Consider the following 10,606-nt stretch of genomic DNA (forward strand, 5'->3'; position numbering starts at 1 on the left):
CCAAATATCCTGCTGTTCCTACAAAAACAATTGGTTCTAGTTCAGACTTTATTCAAGACATTGTTCTTTATTAGAATAATCACAGACGTCTCTAATGTGACCTTGTACTGCAGTGAAATTAAACTTGGCATACCCTGCACTAAACATTCAGATCTTGGTTCTTGTGTCTTGACAAGTAGGAAACTATAACACTACAAGATGGATGACACAACAACACAGAATCCTTTGCATCTCTTAAAGTGTTTTAATCTATATGTTAAAATGTTAGCTCACGTGGAAAAATTCTGTGTGATATGAAAGTTCACTGGGAACATGGCTTATGTTTTCTATTGCTATAATATATGGAAAATCTTGCATGTGTCCTATCAGCTACTATGAGAAGAAGACAATTTTATAATAAAAAAATAGATCGTAGTGTTAATAATTTCTGGATACTGAGTTTCCTTTTCAAATATACTGAGCATCAACCACTTCATGTGCAGTCAGTGAAAGTCTACAGTGTTTAATTAAACATATCCTTTCTTGAAAAAACTCAGTTTTGGAACTTGAAAGGAGCTGTTATTCACCAGTTGTTTCAGTTCACCAGTTGGCTGATCAGACTGAGTTAATTAAGTCCTTTTAAAATACTTTTTTTTTTTTTTTTTGGGGTGGGTGTTTGACACTTCACTGAAGATAATTCATTAAAAGTACAGCTAAAAACGTTTTACAGACATGTATTCTTTATAATATTTGATCTTTTGTAATAAAAATATTTCATTATCACTTAAATTTCAATAAATCAATTTTCAAACCAGAAATATTTATGGAGAACCAAAGACAAAAATTAGATAATAAGGTCAATGGGAAGCTCAATAGTCAAACTTACTTAAGGGTCTAATCAATGTTTAACTCTTCATGAGCCTACCTATGATTCAGAGATATGTTTGTAAGAACCTAGCAGGAAGACCATAGGCCTTTCTTGCCTCAAGCTCAAAATAAAAAAGCCAAGTTGCAGTAAACCAATAATCAATATACAAATAAACCCGCACACTTCAGTACTCCCTGTTGACTAAAAGTAGCTAAAAGAAATAGCGCAATAATTCATTCCTATTCTTCTAACGTCCTTGACCTTGGACTGACAGTTCAAGTTCATCTACTTTGACTACTTCAAAGAGTTTCAGACTATTTAAGACTTAATTCATTTTCTAGCACTTAAGCCTTCACTTTGCTTTAGTGTTACAACTGTGCAAAGTAATATCTGATTTCTACTGTTCTGCTATATACTACCTACATACACTCTGTGAAAGAGCTGCACATAAAAACTTGCAGATGTTATCTTTTATGGCTTTGTCAGAGAAAATATTGCCTCGTTATTTCTAGTGATCCTTAGGGAAAATCTAAAGATAGGAAGTAATATTATTCAATTATTTGAAGCAGTTTTCAAAACTGATTGGAAGTTTTAAAGATTGACTATCATATTACCATGGCTCAAATGACTGTTATTATCTAGCAAGTTATTACATATTCTTATCCATATTAAATTATTTACACATTTAACCTGAGAGACTGCTTTCTAATGAGCAAGTAATATTTAATTAATATGCAAATAGTGTCAAAATAAAACTAAGTTTTGTTTGGATTTAGTTGACATCAATAAATAAACTTAAAAGTAGATGGTTGATTGTAATTATAGTTTTCTCACTGCCTGAAAATGTCTAGTGTTTGAGAGAGAGACTATAAATTATAATTGATTTTTATTTGATAGCTAGTGCCGATATTTCAATGTAAAAAGAGAGAGCAAAGCAAGTCAAATAATGTGTTATAGAAGAAAAGTGTGAACTGAAATGACAAATTTAAATAGAAATAATGAGACAAAATTTAAAAAAAAAGAAGAAAATAAATCCTCATAACTTTGCTACAACTTGCTTATATAGCCCCATATGTATCTTTCGTCTATCAGCCAGGTAAAAACAAGGTCCAGCAGCAAAGAGTGCTATTCAAGGATATTTATGGATAGCTAAGTGAAGAAACTAGGATTTAATTTGGGAATGCTTGCACAAAGGATTTATTTTCTCAACTGAATCTTATGTTAAGGCTCAGCTCAATTTGGGATTGTTACCTTTTTCCTTAGTTGTAGTTGAAGCCTTCATTTCTTTTCCTTTTGAAGAGTCTGGAAAAGATATCAAATACAGAAATATAAGGAGAAACTTAGTAATAGAAGTATTCACTGTGCCCATCAGTACTATAACAAATGTGCGTAATACCAGATCAACCAAATGTGCAAGAGAGAGAAGTGTTAACAACTCGAATTTCTGATTACTTAAATAAAAGGGTCAATTTAAGATTTGAAAGCAAACTGAAAATAATTCCCACTAAATTAGCTGGCAAAGCTTCTGCAGTTCAAGCCATGCACTCATTCCTGTGTAGCCTGTCGTTTCAGCCTGTCATGTGAATTCAGTAACAGCTCTGTTCCTCAGAACAGACCATCATTCCTGCTGCAATATTGGCTGTGCAGGTCAGACAGTGGCTAAAGAACACCACAATAAGAGTTATGATTTTATTATTTCTTAATCATGTCAGACACTGCTCCATTCAATATATGAGCTCTGTTGAGTGAGAAGAAGCTAGGTTTAGTTCCTTTTCACCAAAAGCCTGTAGTTCGAGACATATCAAAACTGCACTGAGATACCAGCAGACCCTTTCAGGAGAACTACTGGTTCTTTCCCAACCACATAATTATAAGACATTACCCTTTTCCTTTAAGGTTGCTGGGGGCTTCACATCTTTTCTTTTACCAGTCTCTAGAAAGAAACATTTATCACAAGTCAGGTTAGAGAAATAAGATGACACTTGAAAAGAAAGCAAGTCAAACAATTTGATATGTAGAGAGCGAAAAAGATGTGATAATTAAATGGATTTAACAGCATGGAAATAGAGAACAGGACAAAACAACAAGGTCATTCATTCATCCTTTTAGACTTGGATATGCAAAATAATAAGCCTTCAATATGTCATTAGTTCCTTTGCATTTTGAGGAAACTGTTAAGCTGTCTCTCAAGTAGGCAATGAAGAATAATAATTTACAACGAGGAAAGCAATTCTACAGAGCGGTTGGCATCAATAGATTTTTCTTTTGTTGAACGCAAATAAAAAATTAATCCACATTGATACAATTAAAACATTAGAAATACTGGTCTTGAAAGACAGAGGCTGCTGATAAAGGTAAGTGGGAGTTTTCTTTATTTGGGAGTGACAAAAGAACTGGTTACACATTCAGAACTCCATTATTCTTTTAATATCAAAGAGGCCATATGGGTATTGCCTGTGAACAGGATTTCACTTTCTGCATATATATAGCCTTTTAAAATCACAGGCAACTTGGGTATAAAATAAGAGCAGTGCTCATTTTTTGAATGTACATTTATATATTTTATGTCACAATGAATAGTCCAAGAACATAATTGTATCTTTAATTTTTCTGCAGTATATGACAAACTATTAAAGGAGATGAGAAACAACATTGGTATTCCAGTTATCTCTTTCTTGTGCCTGACAAAGCAGAACCCAAGGACAAAAGAAAATCCAGAAGTTGGTTAAGCACAAATAAAGGAAAACTGTGATCTTCTTGTGGTGCCCAGATGAGACACATGGACTGACAACAGTGACAAAGAGGAGAATCCTGAGTCCTAAGTAGTGTCCTGGCTTCATCCCCCCGAGTTTTCACAGGGAATAATACATTCCTTCCAGAAGCATGTCACTTTGCTGTATGTATATTCAGTACTCTGCACTATGCCAGCCATAATCCAGGCTGCACTGAGTGTCTCCATCTTCCAAAAAAATGAGACTTGGCCACAGTTTGGACCTCAGATGTGCCTTTATAGCTCAGGAACCGTGCAAAGTTCTGCTAGCTTTTCCTGATTCCCTTCCATTTTTGAGCTGTTTAAGTACCATCCAGAAAGTCATTAATGCCTGTGAATTCTGTAATTCTTTGCATTAGTGTTCCGTACAGGCCACACTGCAACAAACAGGGTTTTCTGTAATTAACTATCAACACTATCAAATAATCTGTGACCTCTGTGTGCACAGCTAGCAGGCCAACCTACTGCAACTGAAAAGACTAGAGATGTATGTGTCCGTGTTGATAACAAATTAAGAAAAAAACCCTGATTTATATTAGTCACCCTCAGACATCTGGATATGTCAGTAGCCTCAGACAGTCTCATTCTCAGTCAACCACATTCTTGAGCCATAGCCACATGGACCAGATTTAGTCTAGTACCCTGAAGGAATGTCCCCACTATGAGATTTAGACAACGTGTTTTTGACAGGCTAATATCCAAAGGTGGTTTAAAAATACATTTTAGTGTTTCCCCAGAATACAAATTCAAATCAGTGCATTCAAAAGAAGCCCAGGGAGTTACTAGGGACCCTATTGGGGATCTGTACAGCACATATGTTGTTGAAAACATAATCTAAACATGAACCAGGATGGGTTTGGTTTTCCATCCTTATATACTCCTACGCAAGACCTGTTTCTAGCATTAAATAGCTGTTCTGATACTCAGTTCTGAATTTCTTAGCTTTGTCACTTACCTTTTTCCTTTGACACCTCTGGATTCTTGGGATTCTTTCCTTTCAGAGAATCTATAGGGAGATAATTAAATTTCTGAGACTGAGAAGATAGGACTGCCCTTCTACACTTAGAAGAAAAAACAACAAATATTTAAAAATTAAGACTAAAATTGTGAACATAAATGGATTCAACCTTAATATGTCTTTGTTTACTCTCTAGTGACCACCTTATACTTTTTAAGGTGCAAAAATGTTAGTAGCAAATGCAAGAGTGGAAGTTACTATAGATCGCTTTGTAGAGAACTTACAGAGGGAGAAATCAGAAAGGGGATGGGCAAAATGCAAGTAATGACATAGGATTAGAAATTCTTGGGGTCTTATTCAAAACTTTATGAAGACAGAAAGGATTATTCTGTTTTATCTGATGGGATGAACAAGATTTTTTTGCCTCATTCCTTCAAGGAGCATGCATTCAGGGTCAGCAAGCATAGGAAAAACATACATTAGCTTGTATAAACAACTATTTTATTTTATTTTTAAAGCAATAACCTCTTGACCCTTTAAGTGTACGTATCAGGGAATATTAGGAGGAAATATTCTTCTTCAAAGCAAGGAAGTAATTTCATAGGGTTATGAATGTATGTAGTTTGAGTGAGAACATCACAGCTTGCAGGATGCTGAGTAGACCAAATTGCACTCCATCTGACAGGATATAGCACATAAGCATCCAGAAAAAACATGCCATTTATTCCAAATGAAAGTTAACCAAATCTTCAATAAAATAAATCAAGCTAAAAGATCCTTTTGAAAATAAGTTTAACTCTGATCATCCTCCTGGCTGCCATGGTACCAGGAAGTGATCCCACTTATCCATCTGGCTTTAAGTGTGAGTTACAACAGAAGTTCACTTCCAGGGTGGCTGAAGCCATTGGAGAAATTATACTATTCAGGGATAGATACTTAAATTAGGATCCTGGTCTTCATAGAAACAGGTAGACTCCTTCAGGGGGTTGAGAGAAAACTTCCAGTGTGAAGACTGATACTCTTTTGAAGGAGCATCTGCATTGACTATATAAGAATCCTTGAGACAGCAGCCACCCAACTTCGACCTTTTTACTCTGTGTACACTTTTGCAATCTCAAAGATCAGCAACCACTGTTACAGCCACAGGCGCAAAACATTGCCTTTGGCCTTGTGGGTTTGGTGGCATATGCCCATGTGGGATTTTTTGTCACCGATGTAGCAGGTGTCCCTGAGAATTTCCTACAAATCTGTAGGTTCTAGAGCAGGTTCAGTACTCTTGACTCTTACAACTTTTGGATGCAGATGTCAGTGCAGGACACTTTCCATGGTGTACTGACTTCCCCACCCTCTGACTCAAAGCTACTGATATCCCTTCCAAGGAGCATATTTTGATCCTCAGATGTTTAAACAAGGACTCACTGAAGACTTTTCAAATTTCTGCTCTTGACTTACCACTTTTCTGCTGGTCCCAGAAGGGGAAAAACATAAAGCCGGCTTAAAGCCAGCATTCACCTTGCTGCTTTCTGTCCACATCCTACTCCAAGGGTGAAGCTGGATCAGGTTAGGAAGATGGTATAGAAAGATGCAGCAGGTGCAGTACATTTGTCTCTTCAGAATAATGAACTAGTTCTCATGCAAATGACAGCAACAAATAATTAGATGGAAATGTTAACTGAACAGAGACTACTTTTCTGTAGGTGAGTTTCACAGCATAACTTTCTACTTTCAAAGAAAAAAAAAAGTGTGTTATAAGTTAAGATAAAAAATGCTGTAGGCAAGATGTTATTTCATTTTACTTTTACTTTAAAGGAAGCACAGGCATTGCATAGCAAGTGCAAATCAGCACATTTGTTTCTTTAATGACAATGTGCCATTATGTATATGGCAAGAAAGAAATCTACACTACTGACATATTTTCCTTACCAATCTGTCCATAAAAATAAATAGGCTTATTATCCATGCATAACTGACATAAGAAAAGATGCAAAGATATCCCAAAACATAGCAAAAGCAAACAAGAGGGAAAAAAGAGCATTTGTTTCGAAAACAAATCATGGAACACAAGGTAAGAGCGAGTTTACATTATCTATACAGCACAAATATTGTCACTTTAATAACTCAGCATAGTGCAATTCTAGTGAATATTTTAGAAAGATTCAGTGAGGAGTTTTATAGGATATATCATGAGCTTTTAGTGCCATTGTTAGACACTCTGGATGAATGAGCTTCTACTCTGACTGTTTGGGCAAGTTATCTAACAAAAAAACCCACATGGCAAATTATACCTTAGAGTTTCATTGACCTCACATTATTTGCATATGCTTATGTCAACAGAAAATCAGCTTTTATGTAGTCATTATTGTAAGTGGGCTTCTTTATTCTTCTTCAGGAAAAAGCTGAAAAGGTAGTTATAAATTCAGAAGGAGTCTTGAAATGTTCTTTATCACAAGACAATAGAAAGTATATTCCTCCAGTGTTCTCTTTAATTACTGCAAATAAGATTAAACTCTAAGATTGGAGACATTTTCTTCACCTCATAAAATAGTAAGGTAACATTATGAGGTTGTGATCTATAGACTATCCCAGCTATAGCTCTAAATTCAAGGATTTAGTTTTCCTGTCTCTGCTTTAAATAAGAACACTATACATCAGCTTATGAAAAACAGCCTCCTTTCTGATAAGGTTTTTCATATGAACATCATCCTTGTTCATCCAAATTTAGCCCATCCTTCAAACAGAATGAGGTATGATGATGCCTCCTTTATTGCATAAGGTGCCAGGCAAACATTAATCATCACAAGTATTTAACACTTCATCTAAAAATGTTCCTTTATTTGGTTTTACATGAATAGTAACAAACTCCCAAGATATATAATTAACTTGTATATGCAGTCTTGAAAGTCTTTACTTTCCTGTGTCCTTCAATATAATTTTATTTGCCAGAAACATCCACTTTAAGAAAGACATTTTAAGACACAAATTTGCGGAGTGATGAGGCCCCAATAACCTGGTCAACCTTTACAGATGCCCACTGAGGAGGCTTGAAGAGGTAATGGAGAGGGGAGACTGGCATGCAAATAAGGCTTTGATTAGTTTATGATCTACAGTTTAGGCAAATATGGTGACTGAAATGGGGGATTTTTTAGTCCTAAATATATGTTTCTGTAGCAGGGTAATCTGGAATACAATAGGGAAAGCACATAGCCCAGAAAGGCACCAAGATTTCTAACGGTTTCTCCCATAGAGCTTTATAAGTTCTTCCTATAGAGTCTTTGCTGCCAACATATTTTGAACGGAGCTATTCAGCTTGCTAATCAGCACCTGCATTTTAGACACAGACACTAAACTGTGCAAGTTTGAGGCTTATTATGGGAACCAGTGATAGCTGCATCGGTAAGTGCTCTCAGCATCTGAGGGACCAGGATCGGCTGGGCTGGACAACAGTGTTACTGTAGGGGCTCGGGAGCCTGTGGTGCGATTCCAGCTGTATTCAGCATTGAGTATTAGGTTGAGGTCTTGCTGTTAGCAGCAGTAATGCATCAGCCATGCATTGACTGTATTACACGGGATAAAGAAAGCTGTGTGAAGTTCTATTTGGTAACATTTTGAATAATATGCTGGAAGTTTTTCAGAGATTTTCGTGTTGCTTCTCTAAAATGTAGAAAATCTGATATAGCATGGCCTGTACTCGAGGTTTAAAATATATTTCTGCCTGCCCCTTTCTGAAGGCTGGGTGGAGAAGGTCTAACCTCCTCTGTCATGTTAGAAGGACCTGTTAATAACTTAGTGATTGAAGTCGCTGACATATTGAGCATGAGCCCAGGAGATTTAAAGCAGCACCATGGGATCACTTGGTGAAGGACACCCTACAGAAGCTTGTTCAGGGCTGGCAAACCCCTTTCTGTTGGTTCTAAAGAAACTCTTGCCAAACAAGAAAACTGCTTTGGGTCTCCTCTCTCTTTCTTTTTCTTTCCCCCCCTCCAGTAATCCTTTGAAAGGAGCAGCAGGCTGAACATATCTGCTCCATGCAGAGGAGGAGGGAGCAGAGCCGCCACTCAAGTGCCTCTTCTAATTTTTCAGCACAACCCCATCACGGAACAACAGATGATAGGCAGGATGTGCAGAGGGCCAATGAGACCCCAGAAATGTTTGGATATACAGTTCTGGTATAATAACTAAGCTCATGTAAATGGGATGTATATATTAGGAGTAGAATACTCATAGAAGACAATACATGAATCACAGGATTTGCAGATTATTATAATTTAATTTTAATTTGTGTATAAAGAAGTGATCAATTAGTAATTGTTCAATTAAACAATAGTGAGCGCATGAACATGGCTTCCAGGATTTTGAAAATATATCTAGCAATGAAATTATTCCTCCTTTTGCTTTAGATATTTTTTCATCTTTCCATAGTGCCTGAACTAAACTGTTCATTCAGTTCTTTGTTTGAAATAGCATATAATGACTATAATTTAGAATAAATATTAATATGTCTATCTATATGGTAGATCTTTTTATCCTGAAGAACCTAAAGAACATGTCAAATAGGACTTATCTATAAATCACTCCTTTCAAATACAGCTATCTCTAGAAAGGAGGGAAGCAATAAGACAGGTAAAAAGCACCCAGCAAAATAATGGATGAAAGGAAATTCAGCTGAGCTAAGCATCTACTCTGACCAAATTAAAAAAGACATGGGAACTGTTTGATAAAAAATAAGTAACAATAGGAAGATTCAGACCAACTCTCGTGTTACAGGTGGTTGATCAGATGAAGCTATGAGTTTTTAACTACAGTCTTTACAGAGTACAGAAAGCACATTACCTGCTCATATGTTCATAAATTTTGCTTTATTTCTATTATGTCCACAGATTTATGCAAGCATTCAGTTCAGACTTTTTAACTGGCTCCTATTAAACACTTGAATTGTTGAGAAGAGCAAGTTCTTAGGAATATTCATAACTATTATTTAGAGTGGTTTTGTGAAATTTATTTAATTTTGAGACTTCCGAGTGTTAATTGGCTCACCATATTCTATTTATGTCCTTTTCCCTCCCTTTTTTTCATGATATAAATCCCATAGAATATTTTAACCACTTAAATGTTGATTGGTTAAGATTTATAATAGGAAAGTTTTATAATGTTTATTTTAAAATTAATATCTTCATTCTACTTTATGTGGTTTTCAATGAACTTTATATTCTATTGTCTATTCTTACCTTTATCTTTTAAAGCTGTAGGATTCTTTCCTTCCTTTTCTTTAGCATGTTCTGTAAAAATAATTTATTAATCTTCAAGACAGAGTGATAAAAGGTTAATACCTCTGGGATGATTGATTGAATTGATTGATGGTTTCTAACTGAGCCGTGATACCAATTAAATATGTAGCACAAAACTGTTTTTCATGAGTTTTAGCATGCTCACAAATTAAGACCATGAACTTTCCTTAAGTGTAAAGAAGGAACAAAGATCACTCAAAAATGATTTCCTTTGCAGATTGTAATAACAAACGTTAACAAGTGTTCCTAAGTTCTGAGTTTGGACCTCTAAGTTTTTGTACAGGTGCTTCATATTACCAAGGCTAATCTGCACTTCTGAACCAGGTAATGACAATTAAGTTTTATCACAAATTCACTGAAATAGTATTATGCTCATAAATTCTTAACTAAGTTACACTGTAAAAACAAAATGGCCAATGCATTGCAAGATTTTTTTTTCTTGATGTACCTATATCTTAGAGTTTTATACAGTTTTGTCCTGCTGTGTTACATTTACCTTTTGGAGCAGCTGGAGATTTCGATTCTTTCTCTTTTCCAGGATCTGTAAAAGAAGTATTCACACTGATAAAGTGACAGTCAGAAGCCATAACTGAGTGAAACTATGAGATTTAATAATAAGAGAGAATGAAGCACCTAGATCACATGAGAGACTATAACTGCATATTGGAAGAAATAATAAAAAACAGTGATTGGAAGAGTTGTATGAAATCCACCTGTTTCTATTCAGAGAGTTCAGTCCAGAAAGT

The 10,606-nt window shown here is 35.6% G+C and overlaps 1 long non-coding RNA gene across 1 annotated transcript; it reads right to left on the bottom strand.

The window, feature by feature from the left end:
• Nucleotides 1-2,747: 2,747 nt before the first annotated feature.
• On the bottom strand, nt 2,748-9,853 carry LOC113477779. Its single transcript, XR_003397969.1, has 3 exons — nt 9,801-9,853; nt 4,573-4,623; nt 2,748-2,780 (listed from the first exon to the last, which is right to left on the bottom strand). It is a non-coding gene; the product is annotated as an uncharacterized LOC113477779 (long non-coding RNA).
• Between the last annotated feature and the right edge of the window lie 753 nt (nt 9,854-10,606).

Source organism: Athene cunicularia (genome assembly GCF_003259725.1).
Source record: "Athene cunicularia isolate RWA chromosome 3 unlocalized genomic scaffold, athCun1 chr3_part1, whole genome shotgun sequence".
Lineage (NCBI taxonomy): Eukaryota > Metazoa > Chordata > Aves > Strigiformes > Strigidae > Athene > Athene cunicularia.